This window comes from Coffea arabica, chromosome 7e (assembly GCF_036785885.1).
Source record: "Coffea arabica cultivar ET-39 chromosome 7e, Coffea Arabica ET-39 HiFi, whole genome shotgun sequence".
Lineage (NCBI taxonomy): Eukaryota > Viridiplantae > Streptophyta > Magnoliopsida > Gentianales > Rubiaceae > Coffea > Coffea arabica.
This window is the reverse complement of record NC_092323.1, coordinates 37,938,344-37,962,664: the sequence shown is the minus strand read 5'-3', so window position 1 is coordinate 37,962,664 and position 24,321 is coordinate 37,938,344. Positions and strand designations below refer to the sequence as shown.

Sequence of the window (24,321 nt, the reverse complement as noted above, 5' to 3'; positions counted from 1 at the left end):
TTGCTAAACTTCATTTCCGCACATGCTGTTAGCTTGATTTTGTACTTGTATGCCCTTGAGCCTATTGAACGGCTATTGAAATGAGTTTGTTTTGTGTGTAAATTTGGGTTTGATTGAGGAAAAGAATGAAGCCATAAATGGCTGAAAATAGGAAAATACAAAGGGCGTGCTGCCCAAATTTACGCTCACGGATTAGGTAGACATACTTGTAGCTTGAGTAAGGGTTAAGAGCGATTACCACTTGAACTATCTAGGATATTTTTGCCTTCTTTTATCGAGATATATAGGTAAGGATTTGGCCGAACTTGTACCCTTGAGAAATACAACCATGACTACTAGAAATACGTTTTCCTTGTACTTTTGATTCAAATGGCATTTCCAAGTATAAATGTTACAAAGTTATATAGTTTGAAAAGCGAGTGAGTGTTTCCCAAATATTCTCCAAGTGAATTTCCATTTCTTGATTCTTATTGAACGAAACGTCTAAGTTTCGAACCTTAGTCGATTTTCAAAGTTCTGAAACAAAGTTTTATCGCAGATTGGACTCCAAACCCGGAGTATAACCCAGACGTGATTACTAAGGGCACTTCATTTTGGTGAGTGCTTCCAAATACCTGATTGAACTGGACACTTGTTTCCAATACTTGATCAATATGATTAAATGATATATGATTGGTTTGATCGGATAAGAGTGTACTTTATCGCACTTGCCCTTATTTGATATATACTTGTTTATTGTTGAAATTGATTTGATATACTTGTTTATGATGTGCGCACTTCCTGGAATTCCAGAAATCCTGCGACAAGTTACTCGAGTCGAGCCGGCAAGGGCTTGGTCGATTGGGTAACGAACCCTGGGTCTCATGTTTGTCGAGTGGAGTGATATCTCCTCGACTAATCGGTATACTCGAGTATTACCACCCGTGTTTATTGAGGATTTTGGGCCCAGTAGGGGGTTTGAATGGTGGACGGAGAGTAGTGTAAGTGGTGTTCCACTGGATTGGTTACTTACTTGAAAGTTGACGGAGTGTCAACTATTACGTGATCAAGCTCCTGGTGATGCTTTGGGAATTTGGCTCCTGAGAGCCATTTGTATCCTTATACTTTGAGATGATTGTTGTGACAGCCCCACCTCACCCTAAGGCGAACCAAAGGGTTCGGCGGACCGCCTGCCCAGCTCTCGCTAGGTCTCACTCACTCGCATCAATTAAAATAAGGTGCAACCTCAATAATAAACGAAATAACGGTTCCCAAGTTTGGAACATACAAATACATTCATTTCTATCCCAACCATCCATACAGTCCCAAATACATCAAAAGAGTTAAGTTCTCAGTACATTCAACTCTAATCGAGTGGCTAGTGCAAGTACAATTACAAAATTCAAAACAACTAGACTACGCTTGTCTGTACACGTCTCACGCCTCGCTCGTACCCCCTGTAAGGAAAACAAATGGCGTGGAATGAGCTAAAAGCCCAGTGAGGTTCCAAATAGCAAGTTAACCCTTATTTAAAAGTGCAAGTATCACGTAGCAAAGTAATGTGCATGAATAGTTCATAAAAGTGAGCGATAATACTTCAAGTAGCAAATCTCAAAGTGAGCGAGTGTAAAAGTTTTTCAAAAGAAACAATAATCCAATAAACAATAATCACTCCAAAGTATAAGGATATGGATGGCTCTCAGGAGCCAAATTCCCATTGCTTCACCAGAGCTTGATCATGTAATAGTTGACACTCCGTCAACCTTCAAGTAAGTAACCAATCCAGTAGAGCACCACTTACACTACTCTCCGTCCACCATTCACACCCCCTACTGGGCCCAAAATCCTCAATAAACACGGGTGGTAATACTCGAGTATACCGATTAGTCGAGGAGATATCACTCCACTCGACAAAACGAAAGACCCATGGTTCGTTACCCAATCGACCAAGCCCTTGCCGGCTCGACTCGATTAACTAGCCAATGGGGTTTGGGGTCCCCAAAAGTCGATGAGGTAACACTCCAATTGACTGAATTAAAATCAAAGTATGGAGACGGAAATGAGAGGCACCTCCCACTCGGATAGAGTGTGGTACATACTGCCGCTCCACACTTACAAATCAAGTACAAGTATATCAAGTTAATTGCAACAATAAACAAGTAGATAGCATATTAGGGCAAGTGCGATAAAGTACACGCTTGCCCGATCAACAAATCTCGTATCATGTATTTTCATGGATCAAGTATCAAAACAAGTGTCAAGTTCAACCAGATATTTGGAAGCACTCACCAAAAGTCTAGTGCCTCTCAAAAACACGTTCAGGTCCAACTCCTTGGTTGGAGTCCAAATCTGCGATAAAATATCATTTACGAATATAAAATTTTCTAGAGTTCGAAACATAGGAGTTTCGCTTCAAAAAAATCAAGTAAATGCAACTTGTTTGAGTAGTATTCAAGATGCTTATCAAATTCTAAGAAATTCATGCTCGCTCTTAAGACTTTGAAACTTGGAAACAATTATACTTTGAAATACCATTTGGGTTGACGAAATGGAGAAAAGTATATCTATTAGTCATAAATTGCATTTTTCCAAGGGTACAAGGTCGGCCAAGTTCTAACTTATATACCTCGATAAAAGAAGGTGCAATATCGTAGATGGTTCAAGTGGTATTCGCTCTCAAACCTTACTCAAGTCGCAAGCATATCTACCTAGTTCTCGAGCGTAAATTTAGGCAGCACGCCTTTTGTATTTACCTATTTTCCAGCCATTTATGGCTTCATTCTTTTCCTCAATCAAACCCAAAGTTACACACAACATAATCTCATTTCATTAGCCGTCCAATAGGCTCAAGGTCATACAAGGACAAAATCAAGCTAAGAACATGTGCGGAAATGAAGTTTAAGTTAGGAAACAAAAGACAGATTTGACGTTGTTTTGCGTAACAGACACAACCGGAGCTACGCTTATCGGATTGGGGTAAAATTTATACCGTTTCGAAGCTAAGACAGAGGGCTATAACTTTGATGAAGACTACTTAGTCCAGTTTTCATCCTAACTAGGTCAAAATTACCAAAACATCCCCAGATTTTCCAGTTCGAAGCTCACTGTGAAATTCAACTAGCAGTCCTGATTCATTCAATCATATCTCAGCACACACAACTCTGATTCAGGTAATTCTAAAGCCATTTGAAAGCTAAGATACAAGGCTATAATTCTTAAGAAGATATCTGTGAGAACCCGTATTGCCCTAATAGTTTCCTAGGGTTTTTCCCCCTTAAATTTCATGTTTTCTGCATTTTCTGGCCTAGGAATATTTTCTTGGTGGATTTTATGAGCAGTTATAGTTTTTATATGAATTTTCTAGTATTGGAGAGTTTTTAGAAAATTAAGAATATATATTGGACGTGGGACCCACTAGTGCGAAAAGTTCGGGAAAATTCGGCCAATACGGTTAAGTTTCGGATACTGTGGAAAATTTATCGGGTGTTAAGAGATAAGTAGTATGTGTGAAGTGATTGATGTGAGAGAGAAAAGAATGACAAGAATGCATTTAATGAGGTGCCATGTGTCATGTTCCCTTTGGGTGGACTTTATGGTTTACTATTCTATTTTTTGACCTTTTGACCACTTGTTTAAATATCTTAAAAATTGAACAAAACTTACCATTTCTTGCTCCTTGATGGCCGAACCTCTCATCCAAGAAGAAAGAAAAACTCTTCCAAGTTTAAGCTTCCAACAAGCTCAAATCACCCAACTCAAGTGCTTAAACTAGAATCTACTCCATAAAATTCCTTCCTTTGGTGCTCTTGAGTGCTTAGTGAAGTTTTTTTTGGAGAGCTAAGGTGTCCACACTCCCTATCTCTCTTGATTACTTGGTAAGTGATGGTTGAACCTCTACTACACCTAATGATGTTTATGTTTGGCTTAGAAGTGGCTAAAGTGATGGATTATATGATTTATTTCTTGGTTTGGCTTGATTTGTTGAAGTTTTTAATTTTATGAGGAATTTTCTGGTTTCATATGATTTTGGATGTTGTGGACTAGTATGATGGTTGGTAATAAGGGGCTTTGGCTCTAGTAGGTGTGAATTGTTGTGAAATGCAATCAATTTTGGATTTGGAATGAAATGTGAAAAGTTAGGGTTCATGAACCCCTATTCTGTCCGAAATTTTAGGTCATAGCTAGAGGCCGAATTGGACTTTTCTCAAAACATTAAAGTTGTAGGTATTGATGAGTTTGATGTTCCTGCAAAATTTCAGGGCATTTGGACTAGTATAGAGAGAGTTATGCCGTTTTTACTGTTGCTGTTTTTGGTGAACAGAATGTCCGAACTGGGATAGTAATTGCCTGTTTTGACTGGATTTGGTTTGGAATTTGCAGTTGGTGTCTTCTGATGAATGGTAGCTTGATGTCTTAGCTTTCATTTTCCTTTGGAATCAATGCATTTGGATCTGTGTAGGCTGAGATAGACGTATTACAGTTTTCTGTGATTTTGGAACCTGCAATTGCGGTTCTGGCTGGGTTTTCTGCATTTTGACCTAGTTGTGCTAGGATTTGGACTGAGAGGCCTTCTACATTGTTGTAGCCCTGTTTCATAGCTTCGAGATGGTGGGTCTTTCGCCCTCATCCGATAAGCGTAGCGTATTTTGTGCCATTACCGCTTTTGGAGGCCAACAACTATTTTTGTCGTTGGGACGAATGAGTTCCAATGCTTGATTTTCTGGTTTGCTATTATGCTTGTTTATGCATATGAAACCCTATTGGGTTATAATTGGCTTGGCTTTGTGACTCGTTATCGAGTCTTATGGTAATTGTTCACTTGTTCTAGGAGGAAACGGTGGTGCACGACGTTCGTTTAACGACGGTGCATGAAACATCATTTTCTCACTTGGTGAGTATACTACTCACTTAATTGTTACTATGTGGCTTTGCTAAATGTATATGTGATGCCTTGAAGGCTTACTTGGATATTGGAATTGATTAAGGTGAGGGTGTACTTGACCGCCCTCACCCCTTTTGATAGTATCACTGATTGGCTACCGTTTTACTGCATTACTGAACTTGATATACTGGATACTGAATTCCATTCTTGGAAACTGATTTGGTGTCATTTGGGCGAATGTCCAATGGCTTCACTGTATTACTGAGCTCAACCCCGTTTGGTAGTCAATTGGATCGAGCCGGCGAGGGCTTGGTCGTGAAAATTGTCATGCCACGGGGACTGTACTGAGGAACCTTGTGGTAATGAGACCTTTGGTTCCGGTATACTCGAGTATTACCAAAATGACTGAATGGAGTGCGGGCCCGGTTGGGGTATGTTGGGTGGAAGGAATGGAAGTGAAGTGAGGTCTACGGTTTGGTACTTTTAACATTGACGGAGGGTCAATGAGTGTGGATCAAGAATGTAAGCGTGGAAATGGGCTCTTGAGAGCCGACCGTATCCTTTCACTGAATTGCTTTACTTCGAAATTGTATACTTGACTTGAATGGTTATGCTTATGTGATCTTAACTGCTATTGTGATAGTTGCTCACTGAGCTTTAGCTCACACCGTTCCATTTGTTTTCCTTACAGGAAAATGAACACTTTTGGAAAAGATTGTAATAGTTGAATGACAAGTTGAGCTCATGTACATGTATTTTGAATAGCTCCTTGAGGGTGAAACCCTAAGTGTTTTGTTTCCTCCAATGTTTGGTTTGTAATTGGTTATTGTACATGTATGGATTAGTTGGATATTTTGGTATGCCGATTTGGCTTGGAATGTTGGATTTCAATGTATATATGCTTGGTTGATGTTTGGCTGAACTTTGAATCGATTTGGATTTCAAACGGCAAAAGGAAAATTTTGAACGAAAAGTCACTGGACTGAATCCGGCCAGATTCCGGCCGGATTCTGACGTGGCCTGCACTATTCATCTTCGGCAAATTTTTTCGTTTTTTTTATTTTGACTTGTTTACGTGCAATGGGATGTTCCGGAACGTTATAGATCGACGTAAACTGTACCGTAGTCCTGGCGAGAGTTGGGCAGGCAGTCCGCTAACCCCTTTGGTTCGCCTTAGGGGAAAGTGGGGCTGTCACAATATCGATAACCAAATCAGTAGTATTCCCGGCCAAACTAACCAATTACAGAAGCTGATTATCAGTTTCGGACAGAAACAGGGCAGCAGGGGTATTTCGGTCTTTTCATAGGCTACAGAGGTCGGATTGGGCTGAAATTTTGTAGGAAACCATAAAATATCATTCTCTACAACTTTCATGTTTTGGGCTAAGACTGGTTCGGTCTCTAACATACTCAAACAGAAACGGGCAGAACTGAACCATAAGAAACCGATATTCTGGAAATTTGCTCCATTCAAGGTATAACTCTCATTTTAAGCTTGAAACCAGCACTACAACCTCATATACAAGCTTATATACATCATATACCATCCATACAGCAAGTATAAGAAGAAAATCATTCAAACCCAAAGCTGAAATTTTACACTACAAAGCTGGAATTGACCAAATCTACTACTAAACCATGAGATCTACCAAACAAACCATAACTTTCACTTGTAAACCATTAAGTAGTACAACCATGAACTAATACCTTCCTTACCTAGGATTGGAGAAGCACAACAGCCTCTAGGAAGCTTGAACCACCAAAACTCTCCACTCCAAGATGGCAATCCACCTTCCTAAGCAACTTCCATGGATTATTTGGTGAATCTATCGGTTAGTTTGCAAGATTGAGCAAGAAATCAAAATGGAATGAAGTGTTTCTTTCTCTCCTTTTCTCTCCTCACTCTCACAGCCAAATGTGCAGAAATGAAGAAGAAATGCAGCCCAAGGAAAGATAAGAAAGCAAGAAAAAGGCTTGGTCAAAGTTTCACACATGTCACAATTTGATTGGTGGTCAAAATTTTCTTTTCTCTCTCTTGTTTTTTGTCCAACTTTTCGGCTGCTTTATCAGATATTTTGGGGCTGATTTGACTCAATTAATAGCAAGGGTATTAAGGTAATAAAGTGGTGTTCACGTGGTGCACTCACTCGGTAACAAACGGTGCATGTCGGTTCTACCCGTTTTTCTTTAACTCGTACGTACTAGGATTTTTACTTATAATTCACTAACTTATTATTCTCACTTCTAATCTCATATTATTTCTCATCTAAAACTCACTCTTAATTACTAAATTTAGTACACAAACCTCCACACTTAATCACATTACCAAAATACGTGAAAACTCTAATTTACCCGAACTATAAAACTAAGGGTAAAACTCTTAATTCTATTCTTTATTCTAACCCTTGAGGATGTAAATAAGTAGTATAGCTATAATAAGGTAATGTATTTCAAATAAAAGGGAATTTTAAAAAAAATGTGATAAATTTTACAATTTCATAGAATAAAATTAGGGTTTTGAGTCAAATATGAGGGATTTAAACATAACCTGTTAGTCACAAGCAAACTAGGGTTTTAAAGCACAAGTAGGGTTTCTAGTCTTTAAAATAAAACAATACTTTAAAACAAAAATAAAATAAAGAAACCGTAATATCCTCTTTGAGACTAAACAAAAACATTATCCTAAAAGTCGGGGTATCACAATTGTTACTTGTACTGTTATTGTTTCTTTTAAAACTTTACACTCGCTCATTTTGAGATTGCTACTTGAAGTGTTATTGCTCACTTTTATGAACTCCTCATGCTCGTTACTTTGCTATATCGAAAACTTGTACTTATAAATAATGGTCAATTTGCTATTTGGAACCTCACTGGGCTTTTAGCTCATTCCACGCCATTTGTTTTCCTTACAGGGGTACGAGCGAGGCGTAAGACGTGTACAGACTAGCGTAGTCTAGTTGTTTTGAATTTTGTAGTTGTGCTCGCACTAGTCGCTCGATTAGGGTTGAATGTACTGAGAACTTAAATCTTTTGATGTATTTGGGACTGTATGGATGGTTGAGATAGAAATGAATGTATTCGTATGTTCCAAACTTGGGACCCGTTATTTCGTTTATTATTGAGGTTGCACCTTATTTTAATTGATGCGAGTGAGTGAGGCCTGGCGAGAGTTGGGCAGGCGGTTCGCTAAACCCTAGGGTACGCCCTGGGGGGAGGTGGGGCCGTCACAGATGGTATCAGAACTCCTATTGAGCTCGTGCCGGGAGAGGGTTCTCGGACTGTGGGGATTGACTTGTTAAGTATGGAACAATTGTCTATTGTTGGGGACCTTAGATATGTATGTTAGGTAGGAATCTCTAATACGGGTGATTTGCTCTTGTGCCTGGCCAGCTTGAGTGGTGAATTATCATATTTTTTGATTCTTGTCCCCGAGTACCAAAGAGTAATACCTTTACGATAAGTTGAGATCTCGAGTAATATTAGAATAAGTTTGGATGGCGAAAGCCAAGGCACGGGGAATGCAAATAATCTGGACTTGGGATATATTGAAGATATTAGTGAGAATTGGAACCCTTAGCATGCAAGTGTACGTACTTGGTTGTACTTCTTCAAGTTTTGATTAAATATAATGCCTGAGTAATACCTAGGGTTAATGTACCGTAGGATGTGTTAATTGCTATGATATGTATATAAAGAAAGTATGTTATTTTCAATGTGTTTTAAATATACTTTTATTTGCTTATACTTATTTACGAATAAACATATGAATTTACGAATAAATGTATGAATTTCGAGGACGAAATTCTTTTAAGGATGGGAGATTGTGATACCCCAACTTTTAGGATACTATTGTTGTTTAGTCTAAAAAAAAAATATTACGCTTCCTTTAGTTTATTTTTACTTTAAGACATTGTTTTGTTTTAAAGACTAGAAACCCTAAATTCTAATAAAAAAAAGCCCTAGTTTTACTTGTGACTACTCGATTTTCTCAAATCTCTCATATTTTACCCGAAACCCTAACTGGAATCATGGGAATTGTAAAATCCCTCACATTTTTCTTAAATGCCCTTTTATTTGGCATTTATTCCTTTCTAATAGCTTTACAACTCAATCACCCCACAATAAGTGCAAATGAACCTAGAAAGTAGGGTTTCACTTTTCATTTTTTTAAGTTAGCGTGAATTAGTGTTTTACGCCTATCCGTAGTGCGACTATCCGGTACGAAGTGTGGATCAAATTTGGTGATTAAAAGTGAGTTTTAGATGATATTAAGTGTGGGATTAGAGGTGATAATAATAAGTTAGTAAATTATAAGTTAAAACCCTAGTATACGCGATTTAAGGAAAATCGGGTTGAACCGACGTGTACCGTTCTCTACCGATGGATTACACCACTTGACCACCACTTCCCTACCACCACATACCCTTGATATTTTGCAAAATATCTCCCTCATCCTCAGCCATATAGCCGAAATATGTGGGCCAAAATGCAAGGAAAAGAAAACAAAATTTTAGTTGGTTTTGGTGGTGACAAGTGTTGGCCACCTAAGGTTCCTTGACCAAGCCAAAGTCCTACTTCTTATCATCCATTTTGCTTCATTTTTGTTCTTTTTTTTTCTGGTTTGGCCAAGAGCAAGGAGAGGGAAGAGATTGAGGAGAGTTTTTCAATTTTTAACCTTGAATCCAACCTTTTGAGAGCAACCAAGAAAAACTAAACCGATTAATCACTAGTTTGGAAGATTGGGAAGTTTAAGGAACCAAAAATTTCAAGGAGAGGTAGAGGATCATTCTTGCAAGCTCTTGTCTTGAGGTATAATGGCTTATCAACCTTTCTTTCTCCATTAATCATGATTAAGTTGGGTATTAATGTTAGTATTGTGCTTGTGATGCTTGTTTCAAGTGATTTTGCTGATTAGATGGATGACTTTTGAGTTAGGGTTTCTTGTGGGTTAGGTGTTGTATGATGTATATATCTGGTATATAATCTTGTAAAGGAGATGGTAGTGGTAGTTTCAAGGTAAAAATGTGAATTATAGCTTGAATATAACAAAATTCCAGATTTCTGGAAATTGTAGCTTTAGTTCTGTCCCGTTCCATTTTAGTATGTTAGAGGCCGAATTAGGCTTAGTATAAAACATGAAAGTTGTATGAGGTATGATTTTTTGTAGTTTCCTGCAAAATTTCAGCTCAATCGGAGCAACGTAGCCTGTGAAAAGATAAAAATACCTCTGACTCTCATAGGTTTAGTCCAATGGCCAGTTTTGATATTTCACACCATTAACCGTGTCTGTTCACCCTAATGTGTACTGAATTAGCATTTAGCCAAAACACAAAAATTGTAGGGCTATGTCTTCGCTTTCCAACGCCCCTAGAATCACCTAGTTTGGACTTCGGTAGCCTGAGTTATTTTAAACGTAGCGCGGTTAACTGACATGTTTGTGCGCTTCTGGTTTAGTAAGTTGAAATTTTGACCTAGATACACTACGAACTGGACTAGGTGATCTTCATCAAAGTTGTAGCTCTCAGCCTTAGCGTCGAAACGGTATAAATTGTACTCCAATCCGATAGGCGTAGCTTCGGTTGTGTCCGTTAAGCAAAACAACGTCAAATATGTCTTTTGCTAAACTTCATTTCCGCACATGCCGTTAGCTTGATTTTGTACTTGTATGCTCTTGAGCCTATTGAACGGCTATTGAAATGAGTTTGTTTTGTGTGTTACTTTGGGTTTGATTGAGGAAAAGAATGAAGCCATAAATGGCTGGAAATAGGAAAATACAAAGGGCGTGCTGCCCAAATTTACGCTCACGGATTAGGTAGACATACTTGTAGCTTGAGTAAGGGTTGAGAGCGATTACCACTTGAACTATCTAGGATATTTGCGTCTTCTTTTATCGAGATATATAGGTAAGGATTTGGCCGAACTTGTACCCTTGAGAAATACAACCATGACTACTAGAAATATGTTTTCCTTGTACTTTTGATTCAAATGGCATTTCCAAATATAAATGTTACAAAGTTATATAGTTTGAAAAGCAAGCGAGTGTTTCACGAATATTTTCCAAGTGAATTTTCATTTGTTGATTCTTATTGAACGAAACGTCTAAGTTTCGAACCTTAGTAGATTTTCAAAATCTGAAACAAAGTTTCATCGCAGATTTGGACTCCAAACCCGGAGTATAACCCAGACGTGATTACTAAGGGCACTTCATTTTGGTGAGTGCTTCCAAATACCTGATTGAACTGGACACTTGTTTCCAATACTTGATCAATATGATTAAATGATATATGATTGGTTTGATCGGACAAGAGTGTACTTTATCGCACTTGCCCTTATTTGATATATACTTGTTTATTGTTGAAATTGATTCGATATACTTGTTTATGATGTGCGCACTTCTTGGAATTCTAGAAACCCTGCGGCAAGTTACTCGAGTCGAGCCGGCAAGGGCTTGGTCGATTGGGTAACGAACCCTGGGTCTCATGTTTGTCGAGTGAAGTGATATCTCCTCGACTAATCGGTATACTCGAGTATTACCACCCGTGTTTATTGAGAATTTTGGGCCCAGTAGGGGGTTTGATTGGTGGACGGAGAGTAGTGTAAGTGGTGTTCCACGCCATTTGTTTTCCTTACAGGGGTACGAGCGAGACGTGAGACGTGTACAGATTAGCGTAGTCTAGTTGTTTTGAATTTTGTAGTAGTTGTGACGGCCCCACCTCCCCCTAGGGCGTACCCCAGGGTTCGGCGGACCGCCTGCCCAGCTCTCGCCAGGACTCAGTCACTCGTATCACGTGCGTACATCCATAGACAATAAGTAACCCATCCACTTCAACTTAATATATACATAGATGCTCAAGTAAAAGATAAGAAACTTCTACACACCAGAAGTCTTCAAAGTTTTTACCATTCAAGTACAAACATCGAATATACAAGGGTTCTCATTCCTCATACCACCAGCCCGTGCCAAGCACTAGGGCGAGAACCATTACAAGGCCAAAGAACTAGATCAACTAGACTATACAGAACGCTCGTCCTTGCTCGCCTTTCCCTGCTAAGGAAAACAATTGACGTGGTATGAGCTAAAAAGCCCAGTGAGGTTCTATATACATAAACAAGTAATTAAACAAGGAACATTAGTCATGTAATAACAATTAATCCAGAAAACCTTATGTATAGTTCATGAGTGGTTGGGACTTATTACAGGTATGGAGCATATCACAGGTATAACACATGATTTCATGTTGGCATTTTAGCATGGAACAATTATCGTGATACACGGTAACCATATACTGAAGGATACGGTGTTCCGGTGGAACTTTGTCGGTCCTCTGCACCTTATAACTTCCGAATCCCCACGGTTGACTGGCCATCACCTTATCCCTCCAGTGGTAATACTCGAGTATACCGACGGTTGTCCAGGGTTCCAACCTACCCGACCGAGCCCAGTCCTGGCTCGAGTAGGTCGGTAACCGAGGCGGGGCCCAAGTTCAGCTTAGAGCTTACAACATGCACAACTAACCAAGTAAATCGGTAAACGGTAAATGGTAAAATTCATCAATTGAATAGGTCGAATGAGGTAAAGTACACACTCGCCTAACAATGATGGACAACTTCATATAGCATGTGATTCATGATAATTAAGTAATCAAGTGGACACTTAGCACGTAAGCAATACAAATTGATTTCATGGGAGCATGTAATTCACGGATATGACGTAATCACATAAATTGGAAATCGAGTAAACAGATAGTCAAGTAATCAGGTAGTCACAGAAAACAATGGGTATATAGAACACTCACCTATTTACGCACAACAATGTGCAAAATATCCTTCCGGATATTATCTTTAGTCACCGAGAAAACCTAAGATTAAATGAAAAGAATATTACCACTCATTTGTCACAACCAATTAGGTGCAATCAAAGAGACTCGTCGCATGATGAGTAAAACGTATAAAAAGACTTTAAAGTAGAACGTGGACATTTGGACTCGTGGATAAAAATAACTAGGGTTTCATAGACCACACATAAAACCAACTCAAAAGGGTTATAAAATTTTCTAATGGAAACACTTGAACTAAAGACAAATCAAAATCCAACTAGATAGACTAGGAAATACCGTTTTCGGAATCGTTTATGTGGTTGAAACTTATCTTATATTCAAGTAGATATTATAGACTAATTGTCTTAATGAAATTCATGAAAAAGAGAGGACAAAATACTCAAGAAAATCCTAAACTACTCCTCTTTATTTGGTAAGAGTAAGTAAACATTTGGAGTTTCCAATTGAAGAAGGATCATGTTTTTAAGATGGAAAAACGGTCATAGTATTTTACAAGTTCAAATAAACCTTAGCTTTCGGGCGAAAATTTGGGCAGCATGCCCTTTGTGTTTACCTAATTTTCCAGCCATTTATGGCTTCATGATTTTTCTCAGCCAATCCCAAAGTCATGTACAGCACAAACTCATCATAATAGCCATTTCATAGGCTCAAGACAATATAAGAACAAAATCAAAGGAATAACAAGTGCGGAAATGCAATTGACAAAAGACAGCTTTGACGGGTTCATGCATAACGGTCACAACCGGAGTTACACTTATCGGATTGGGATGAAACTTAAGCCGTTTCGAAGCTAAGACACAGGACTACAATGTTGAAGAAGGCCACTCAGTCCAGTTTGCCCTGTATCTAGGTCAAATTTATCAAAATGATCCCAGATTTTCTAGTTCGAGGTTTACTGTGGTAGTCTTGATTCATCCACTCTAATCTCCGCACACATAACTCCAAATCCAATAATTCCAAAGCCATATGAAAGCTAAGACAAATGTATACAATTCTCATGAAGATGACTTAGTCAGATTTACAGTGCAATCTAGTCAAATGCCCACTTTACAGATCCAAAATCCAACTAGTTGGTCAATTAACCGCACTGCATTCAAATGACCATATCCCAGTCTACCGAGGTCCGTTTAAGACGTTCTTGGCGGCGTTGAAAAGCTAATACAGGGTAATAAAACTTTCATGTTTTGAAAATTGGCTAAATCTGAACGGATTATAGTAAACAAACACAACCAAAGAGACTAAACTGTCCACGCGGAATTCTGGAAAGTAACCTAGATCAGCGAGGGTATTTTCGTCTTTTCACAAGCTACGTTGCTCCGATTGAGCTGAAATTTTATAGGCATATATAAAATACCATTCTCTACAACTTTCATGTTTTGTGCCAAGCCAAATTCGTCCTATAACATGGAGCAATAAAATCGGGCAGAAAAGGGGGAAAATTTTCCAGAAATCTGGAATTTTGATTTCTTGCTCCCATCATCACTATAACCACTTATCTAAGCTTAGATACAACATAGATCATCCATATAGCAAGTATAAGCAGCACATACCTCAAAAGAAACAAGGCTTGCAAGAGTACCACTTCACTTCCTCTTGAAAATTTTAGCTTCCCTAGCTTCCCAAGATCACAATTCACACTTTAATCGGTTTAGAATTTGTTTCTTGCACTTGGATGGTGCAAATCAAGAAGGAATTTTGGTTTTCTCTTGCTCTCCCTTTCCTCTCTCCTTGCTCGGCTATGCAGCAGAAAAATTGGGGAAGAATGAAGCTCACTTGGTCTTATAAGAAGACAAGAAAATTAGAACAAATTCTGTCCACAAGTTTAGCCAACACTTGGCTTGATTTCCACCACACAATTTTCTCTCTCCTTCCTTGCATTTTAGCCACAAATTTCGGCCAAGCTGTCATCATGAGAGAGGAGATATTTTACTCCATTAGTAATAAACTTGTGTGACAAGTAAGTGGCGGTCAAGTGGTCGGTTCAAACGGTAGTGCACGGTACACGTCGGTGTGACGCGTTTTCTCTTAAATCGCACGTACTAGGGTTTTTTGCTTCCTATTCACTAACTTTTTATCATTGCTTCTAATCACATATTATTTCTCACTTAAAAGTCACTCTTAAGCACCAAATTTGATCCTTACTCGGTACCGGATAATTATACTTCGGTTACACGAAAAATCCGATTTCACCTTGAATTGAAAACGAATAGGAGAACCCTAATTTCCTATGGTCATTGGCACTTTTCTAGGGTGATTGAACCATGGATAACATGAAATAATAATTTCCAAATAATTTTCAAATAAAAGGGAATTTTTTTTTGAGGAAAAATGTAGAAAATTTGCGGGTCCTCACACCCTCTCCCCCTTAAAAGAATTTCGACCTCGAAATTCCAACTCGCACTAATCAGATCAAAAATAGTTCTCAAAAGTTGATCACGTACTAAGAATCATTTCAATCTCACCACAAGGATCTTTTGGGTTACAATATTTTCCAGACTCAGCTAAGATGACCCCGTCCGGTCTCTCACGTCACTTCCTAGTCACTAGATGTCCGTAGATTTCTTATATTCATTTTGGTCGGACAAAGCCTGTTCATATTCCAAAATACAAGTCTCAAGTACCTAGTAGCTAGCATCGCCTCAACTCTGGAGTACTCGGGCACGAGAATCCGAAATAAGATAATTCACATCTCGAGCTGCAGTCCCAAGAGTAAACTATCTACAATCGAAATTCCTACCTGACGTACCTATCTATGGTCCTCAGATACCATGAGAAAGATTTAAGGCCGATAACATTTATGATCCATAACTTATGCTCGAACGGACACTTAATCCTTCATACTTATTCACCACTTAGTCCAGGCTCACTCCGCGGAAAGACCACGCGAAGCAGCTATAGGTTTTATCCCTCAATTGCTTACCTTTCAAATCAAATCAAATCCCACAGTCCGGCATCCCAAACTTTAAGCCTAGGATACACTACAGAAATCTGAAACCTAGGCTCTGATACCACCTGTGACGGCCCCACCTCCCCCTAGGGCGTACCCCAGGGTTTGGCGGACCGCCTGCCCAGCTCTCGCCAGGACTCAGTCACTCGTATCACGTGCGTACATCCATAGACAATAAGTAACCCATCCACTTCAACTTAATATATACATAGATGCTCAAGTAAAAGATAAGAAACTTCTACACACCAGAAGTCTTCAAAGTTTTTACCATTCAAGTACAAACATCGAATATACAAGGGTTCTCATTCCTCATACCACCAGCCCGTGCCAAGCACTAGGGCGAGAACCATTACAAGGCCAAAGAACTAGATCAACTAGACTATACAGAACGCTCGTCCTTGCTCGCCTTTCCCTGCTAAGGAAAACAATTGACGTGGTATGAGCTAAAAAGCCCAGTGAGGTTCTATATACATAAACAAGTAATTAAACAAGGAACATTAGTCATGTAATAACAATTAATCCAGAAAACCTTATGTATAGTTCATGAGTGGTTGGGACTTATTACAGGTATGGAGCATATCACAGGTATAACACATGATTTCATGTTGGCATTTTAGCATGGAACAATTATCGTGATACACGGTAACCATATACTGAAGGATACGGTGTTCCGGTGGAACTTTGTCGGTCCTCTGCACCTTATAACTTCCGAATCCCCACGGTTGACTGGCCATCACCTTATCCCTCCAGTGGTAATACTCGAGTATACCGACGGTTGTCCAGGGTTCCAACCTACCCGACCGAGCCCAGTCCTGGCTCGAGTAGGTCGGTAACCGAGGCGGGGCCCAAGTTCAGCTTAGAGCTTACAACATGCACAACTAACCAAGTAAATCGGTAAACGGTAAATGGTAAAATTCATCAATTGAATAGGTCGAATGAGGTAAAGTACACACTCGCCTAACAATGATGGACAACTTCATATAGCATGTGATTCATGATAATTAAGTAATCAAGTGGACACTTAGCACGTAAGCAATACAAATTGATTTCATGGGAGCATGTAATTCACGGATATGACGTAATCACATAAATTGGAAATCGAGTAAACAGATAGTCAAGTAATCAGGTAGTCACAGAAAACAATGGGTATATAGAACACTCACCTATTTACGCACAACAATGTGCAAAATATCCTTCCGGATATTATCTTTAGTCACCGAGAAAACCTAAGATTAAATGAAAAGAATATTACCACTCATTTGTCACAACCAATTAGGTGCAATCAAAGAGACTCGTCGCATGATGAGTAAAACGTATAAAAAGACTTTAAAGTAGAACGTGGACATTTGGACTCGTGGATAAAAATAACTAGGGTTTCATAGACCACACATAAAACCAACTCAAAAGGGTTATAAAATTTTCTAATGGAAACACTTGAACTAAAGACAAATCAAAATCCAACTAGATAGACTAGGAAATACCGTTTTCGGAATCGTTTATGTGGTTGAAACTTATCTTATATTCAAGTAGATATTATAGACTAATTGTCTTAATGAAATTCATGAAAAAGAGAGGACAAAATACTCAAGAAAATCCTAAACTACTCCTCTTTATTTGGTAAGAGTAAGTAAACATTTGGAGTTTCCAATTGAAGAAGGATCATGTTTTTAAGATGGAAAAACGGTCATAGTATTTTACAAGTTCAAATAAACCTTAGCTTTCGGGCGAAAATTTGGGCAGCATGCCCTTTGTGTTTACCTAATTTTCCAGCCATTTATGGCTTCATGATTTTTCTCAGCCAATCCCAAAGTCATGTACAGCACAAACTCATCATAATAGCCATTTCATAGGCTCAAGACAATATAAGAACAAAATCAAAGGAATAACAAGTGCGGAAATGCAATTGACAAAAGACAGCTTTGACGGGTTCATGCATAACGGTCACAACCGGAGTTACACTTATCGGATTGGGATGAAACTTAAGCCGTTTCGAAGCTAAGACACAGGACTACAATGTTGAAGAAGGCCACTCAGTCCAGTTTTCCCTGTATCTAGGTCAAATTTATCAAAATGATCCCAGATTTTCTAGTTCGAGGTTTACTGTGGTAGTCTTGATTCATCCACTCTAATCTCCGCACACATAACTCCAAATCCAATAATTCCAAAGCCATATGAAAGCTAAGACAAATGTATACAATTCTCATGAAGATGACTTAGTCAGATTTACAGTGCAATCTAGTCAAATGCCCACTTTACAGATCCAAAATCCAACTAGTTGGTCAATTAACCGCACTGCATTCAAATGACCATATCCCAGTCTACCGAGGTCCGTTTAAGACGTTCTTGGCGGCGTTGAAAAGCTAATACAGGGTAATAAAACTTTCATGTTTTGAAAATTGGCTAAATCTGAACGGATTATAGTAAACAAACACAACCAAAGAGACTAAACTGTCCACGCGGAATTCTGGAAAGTAACCTAGATCAGCGAGGGTATTTTCGTCTTTTCACAAGCTACGTTGCTCCGATTGAGCTGAAATTTTATAGGCATATATAAAATACCATTCTATACAACTTTCATGTTTTGTGCCAAGCCAAATTCGGCCTATAACATGGAGCAATAAAATCGGGCAGAAAAGGGGGAAAATTTTCCAGAAATCTGGAATTTTGATTTCTTGCTCCCATCATCACTATAACCACTTATCTAAGCTTAGATACAACATAGATCATCCATATAGCAAGTATAAGCAGCACATACCTCAAAAGAAACAAGGCTTGCAAGAGTACCACTTCACTTCCTCTTGAAAATTTTAGCTTCCCTAGCTTCCCAAGATCACAATTCACACTTTAATCGGTTTAGAATTTGTTTCTTGCACTTGGATGGTGCAAATCAAGAAGGAATTTTGGTTTTCTCTTGCTCTCCCTTTCCTCTCTCCTTGCTCGGCTATGCAGCAGAAAAATTGGGGAAGAATGAAGCTCACTTGGTCTTATAAGAAGACAAGAAAATTAGAACAAATTCTGTCCACAAGTTTAGCCAACACTTGGCTTGATTTCCACCACACAATTTTCTCTCTCCTTCCTTGCATTTTAGCCACAAATTTCGGCCAAGCTGTCATCATGAGAGAGGAGATATTTTACTCCATTAGTAATAAACTTGTGTGACAAGTAAGTGGCGGTCAAGTGGTCGGTTCAAACGGTAGTGCACGGTACACGTCGGTGTGACGCGTTTTCTCTTAAATCGCACGTACTAGGGTTTTTTGCTTCCTATTCACTAACTTTTTATCATTGCTTCTAATCACATATTATTTCTCACTTAAAAGTCACTCTTAAGCACCAAATTTGATCCTTACTCGGTACCGGATAATTATACTTCGGTTACACGAAAAATCCGATTTCACCTTGAATTGAAAACGAATAGGAGAACCCTAATTTCCTATGGTCATTGGCACTTTTCTAGGGTGATTGAACCATGGATAACATGAAATAATAATTTCCAAATAATTTTCAAATAAAAGGGAATTTTTTTTTGAGGAAAAATGTAGAAAATTTGCGGGTCCTCACAGTAGTACTCGCACTAGTCGCTCGATTAGGATCGAATGTACTGAGAATTTAAATCTTTTGATGTATTTGGGACTGTATGGATGGTTGAGATAGAAATGAATGTATTCGTATGTTCCAAACTTAGGACCCGTTATTTCTTTTATTATTGAGGTTGCACCTTATTTTAATTGATGCGAGTGAGTGAGTCCTGACGAGAGTTGGGCAGGTGGTCCGCTAAACCCTAGGGTACGCCCTGGGGGGAGGTGGGGCCGTCACAGGACTAGTTTCGACCAAACCCCGGCCGGCTCGAATAGTCCGTCTAGGTCTAGAAATCGGGCCCCACAAAAGTCACCCCGAACTACATGCTCCAGGGTTCAACACCAAAATAATTCATATATACACATCTCATAAAGAAGCACAGGTGCAAAGTAGGGTTAAGGTCGAGTGTGATCAAGTACACCCTCGCCTAAGTACCCTCTCATCCACACCAAAGCACATAAGCAAGTTATACACAAAAAAATGCCTGAATACTTACACAGAGAGAAAGTATAGCAAAAGTGCGAAGATCACGTCACGTAACAGCTAGCAGGCCCCACTGGCACCGTCTATCCCGTCACTGTCTGAAATAAAAGATTGCACCACATTACTACACAAATGACTACTAAAATGCACAAATCAAGCAAAACAGCAAAACGGGCACATGTACGCGTGGAAACAGCAAACGAAAACGGAAACGGCCGGCAAACGGAAACGGCAGATTTGGCACCTAGAATTGTTTTGATCAAATTTTAGGCTACGGTTATCGAATCGAAGTGCATGAGGTACCGTTACGAAGATAAGAAGAAGCGCCACAACTTTCATGAAGACACCTCAAGTCAGATCTCAATGGAACTAGGACAAAAATGCACAAGACAGTCCCAACTGTTTCAATTCAAGTTACCGAGCAGGCCCTATTTGAATGACTATAACTCATAACTCAGTGATCAGAATCAAGAAATTCCAATGGCGTTGGAAAGCTAATTTATAAGGCTATAACTTTTGTGTTTTGACCAAAAGCTGAATCAGTGCAGAGCATAGGGAAAAATGGGTCCAAAGTTCCTGTCAGAACTGTCCAACTTCAAAGGCAGTTCTGACATCTGATCTTGTTTTGTGTGTAACTAGAGCTAAAGAACTCGGATTTGGACGTACTTTATACCGTTTTGAAGCTGAGACAATGATCTACAAGTCTTATGAAGACCTCAACACACAGTTCCTTCATTATCAATATGAACTGAGCACGGCAGAAACAAAATCAAGAAACATAGCAGAATTCAGAGTTTAGAATAGAAGCGAGGGTTTTGGCCATAACTCAGGCTACATAGATCCGTTTGCCCTGAAATTTTGCAGGCACAACAAGCACTTAAGAAAGTAGAGCTCCTCAAGTGCTCAAATTTAGCTTAAAAATCAAGTTCACGCTAGAATTTGAGGTTCGTAAGAGTGGAAATTTTCTGGAAAAACAAAATTAGGACACTAAGAATGGAGTGGTAGAATATATTCAAGAACAAAAATTAGAAAAAGAATTGACACAGAAGCTACAAAAAATTAAGAATGACACTCAAGAGCTGAATTTTGGCGTCCTAGAAGGACTCCTACCCGACAACCCAAAATTCTGGAATTCGTTGAGCTGGTATTTCTCAGATGTTTGGTCAGAAACTCGGGGTGTTTTGGAGTTTGAAGGGTGCTCAATGGAGGTGGTTATCGCCCCTAGCAGATTGGTCACGTCGGTTTTGCACTTGTGGTTGCAACCGAATTTGGGAACAAGGGGATAATAGGTGGCGGCTGGCTTTTAGGAAACAAAGGTTTAGGAAAGTGGTTCGGGCTGATGTGGAGAGATTTAGTAGTCCCAAGTGTTCAGAATTTGGAGTTGCAACAACTTTGGAACTTGGAGTTTGAAACCGACTTGGAGTTTGATCAAAGTAGGCAACCTGGAATACCTTGTAGAGCCAATTGCCGTTTTCTCTCTTTCTTTTCTTTTTCTTCTCCCTTTTTTTTTTCCTTTTTGTTTCTTTCTTTTTGGCTCAATTAGGTTCTTCAAGATGTAATTCCAGCACCAATAACCCCTTGTATTCGGATCCAAGTCCACGTTTCACAAACAAGTTCGAAGGTCCCTCCAAGTTTCAAGAATTTTGCGATTTTGTAACCAAGAGTTACCAAAACAAATTTGGTAGACTCAAGATCTTCAAGAATTTTTTATCAAAAAGCCCAAGAACTTCCCAAACTAGATTTGGTATCCAAGATTTGCAACGAACAAATATTCAAGGAACAAATGCAAAACAGGTTCGTCAGCCCTCCAAAGAAATTCTAGCAACGACAAGAGTTACCAAATCAGGTTTTGGTTTGATCCAAGGACCTCACGATCTCAACCAAGAAGCTCAGGGATTTTTCCAAATATGTTACGGTTTTCAAGTTTTACAAAAAGCAACACAAGAATGCAAGGAACAAAGGCCACACAGATTCGACAGCCCCCAAAGAGACAATTCCAGCAATGGTTCAAACAGCAATAAGGTACGCACACCCCCACCCTTTTTTTTAAAAAAAATTTCTGGGCAGGACACAGCTGACCAATACCAATACACTATAATATAGACACAAATCACGAAGAACTCAGGCTGGAAGGTTCGGACAGCAACAAAACAACACAACAGATTTGCGACACGGATCACACAGACACGATGCACCAACCTGGAAATTGCGGACAGCAACGGGAAAAACAAGGAAAACGGATTAGCTACCGACCCCTTTTTTTTTTTTGACTCAGGTTTGGGACATAATCACAAAAGCAATAGACACAAAAAACTGAGCAATGGACATGCACAACAATCAGGGGACAATTCGGACAGACTTGCCAAAGCAAGTGCGGCACGGACCGAACTCCTATGACTCGAATGTTACTAGCACCGTTTGATTCTTCAATTCGCTGGTCCCAAGTGGTGGAGAAAACAATCAGCAAGACACGACTAGATTTATTCACACGAGACTCAGCAGTAATTGGCAATAACAAGGCACAGATTGCACAAGGTTCAACGGACACAGCAATACGGAAGCGACAATAAGAACACTAGCGGTGTGGGTTTGTTTCTTCTTTTTTATTATTATTTTAATGACTGCTGGAATCCACACCACCAAGCCAAACACAACACACTTGACTTCCAGAAATTCCAGAAATTGAAGACGACAACAAGACAGAAACAAACAATGATGACCAGACTTGAAAACAACGGAAACTCGAGGCCAGAAACTCGCAGACAGAATGCAATGTGCCAAGAGTTTTTTTTTTGAGCTACCGAGACAGATACGAATTAAGGCACGAAAAGAGGGATAACGATGTTACCAACAAGCTAGCTCTGATGCCAGCTGATACGAATCTCGTGGGTGAGAAGATTCGCGACCCAAGATCACTTGTTGGATTTGACTTCGAACGCAAGAAACGGTGGCAGCGGAAACCCTACGACCCCTCTAATCCCCGTGACTACGAACTTGTTGATATTATCTCAACCCGTAATCAAACGAATTAGCGAACCTCAGGCAAGTATAGAAGGTGCCACAATTCAAGTGTGGTTCTTGAATTGATAAGCCAAACAAGAACACTAGAGTAAAACTCTAAGTTGTTCAAGGGTTGCTCGAAAGCTATGGAGAAAATTCTCACACTAGGTTTTTTGATAAAAGTCCCCTTTTGTGGGAGTAATGGGGTGCCTTATATAGGCTACAAGTAAACCCTAAACTAGTAAGGAAAAGGAACTAAAGGTGTGCTAATATGGGCCCTCGATGAGTCGGGCCTCATGTGGGCTTTCCCTCCAAGGCAGCTCACCTTAACAAATAATGATGACTAAAAAGCAATCTTACCCTTGGCATTTCTATGTGCAACATGCACTTAGCCAATTATTCAATCTAATCAACTAATGTGGAATTAAATGACTATAATGTGAATCTCGCTAACTAGGGTTTGGTAAGACCCTAATACTCAGGTGTAGCTTCAATGCTCAATATCGGACCGCAATCACCTTCACTTGAGTGTATGAATCCTTCAAAGGACTTGTGTATGGCCTGAATAAGTACACTGAGTTGCTCACGAAGTCTCTTTGCTCGAGCTCTAGTAATGGATCCACTTGGAGCTTGCACGCGATCCTCAACCCCTTGATCACTCGAGCCATTGTAGACGTGGTCACGTACTATGATGCTATCACAGGCATTCTTAACAATTGGTCTCTCTTAGCTGCACTCGGTTGGTCTCTGCTTACATAGCAAAGTTGGTAGTTTTCTCCCCCAATAAGTGTTATTCACCACCCAAGTCTTAGCTAACCTCATTTCCACCGCTTAGCCTAACAAATTTGCATTTGGTTCAATGAAATGTGTCATTTTCTCTCGGTTGTTTTCTAATTTCTAATAGTTTGTCTTGACTTCATGGTAGTTATTCTAGGATTTTAGGGTTAGGTTGGTCTTTTAGTTATAGTTTAATTACTCTCTAAGGTCTAAAATTTTGTGATTTCATGTATAAATTCCTAACTTCATTTGTATTTTTGGGAAAATTTTTCTTACATTGATTTTTGACACATTTAACTTTAAGAAAACCTCATTAGACATGTACTTCATAGATTTCTAGTGTATGTTATGTGTCTAATAATATTCGCAATTAATTACGATTTACGATATGCATGTCATATGTTTCTTTAATTTTTTTTTTGTTTTTTATATCACAGTAAATAAATAAAATATTTTAGGGTGTACACTTAATTTCTCGGGTTCTCACATCCTCCCCCCCTTAAAAAATTTCGCCTTCGAAATTCATACCTTCCGTTATAAAGAGTTCCGAGTATTCCTTCTGTATATATATAGATATATATATGTTTTATTAACTCCCAAGTTGCTTCCTGTATCTCTTAAATGCAACCCTTGTATAATTTGTAATGGATAATTCTATTTCCCGTTCCCTAGGTCGATTTACAATCCCAACCCTTTGATCCTGTCGGGGTGCTATACACTCGAAAAGGTCGGTCATCCGATTTAAAGTAGTAACTACTAGATCACTTATATGGGTCATCCAATTTAGCTTTCTCACACTCTTGCCCACAAACATTCAAAAATTTTTCAATTAACTCCAT

General features: G+C 39.1%; 1 long non-coding RNA gene across 1 annotated transcript; it reads left to right on the top strand.

Moving 5' to 3' along the window:
- The first annotated feature begins 3,674 nt into the window (after positions 1 to 3,674).
- Positions 3,675 to 5,783, top strand: LOC113701708 (uncharacterized). Its single transcript, XR_003450987.2, has 3 exons — positions 3,675 to 3,854; positions 4,808 to 4,870; positions 5,553 to 5,783. It is a non-coding gene; the product is annotated as an uncharacterized lncRNA (long non-coding RNA).
- Positions 5,784 to 24,321: the final 18,538 nt, after the last annotated feature.